A 426-nucleotide genomic window follows, 5' to 3' on the forward strand; every position below is an offset into this window, starting at 1 on the left:
CCCCTCGCTAACGCACGAACAAGCAAGAGTATTACCAAACGAAGTCTGGCCACAGCGGAAGGCGAGCCGGAGAGCCAGGATGGCCTAAGGGCAAGCGGTCCCGAGAGGCTGGAAAATCGAAAAGCAGAGAAGATTTCGGCGCCTTTGAAGGCCTTGAAGCGGCGCCGAAAAAGTTTCAAAAACTGGAAGGGGCGTGAGTCGGGGGAACAGCTGCGGCAGGTCGGAAAGAGAGGCTCGAGGTTGCGGCGCCGAGACGATATAATAAACATTTTCCATTTTCTCTGAGCCTTTCGCTAAATTCTTGTTGCGGGAATCACGAAAAACGACCAATAACGTCACACACATAAGCAAAAGGACAATTCATAGGCTTTTCCTTTAAATTGCAATTCCAGTATATTGCATCTGCAACCGTAATAACAGTCACTC

General features: G+C 49.8%; 1 protein-coding gene across 1 annotated transcript in view; it reads right to left on the reverse strand.

The window, feature by feature from the left end:
- Nucleotides 1-426, reverse strand: part of LOC119591337 (protein lap4-like) — a 96,333-nt gene that overhangs the window by 59,277 nt on the left and 36,630 nt on the right. The window lies entirely within an intron of this gene.

This window comes from Penaeus monodon, chromosome 28 (assembly GCF_015228065.2).
Source record: "Penaeus monodon isolate SGIC_2016 chromosome 28, NSTDA_Pmon_1, whole genome shotgun sequence".
Taxonomy (NCBI): Eukaryota; Metazoa; Arthropoda; class Malacostraca; order Decapoda; family Penaeidae; genus Penaeus; species Penaeus monodon.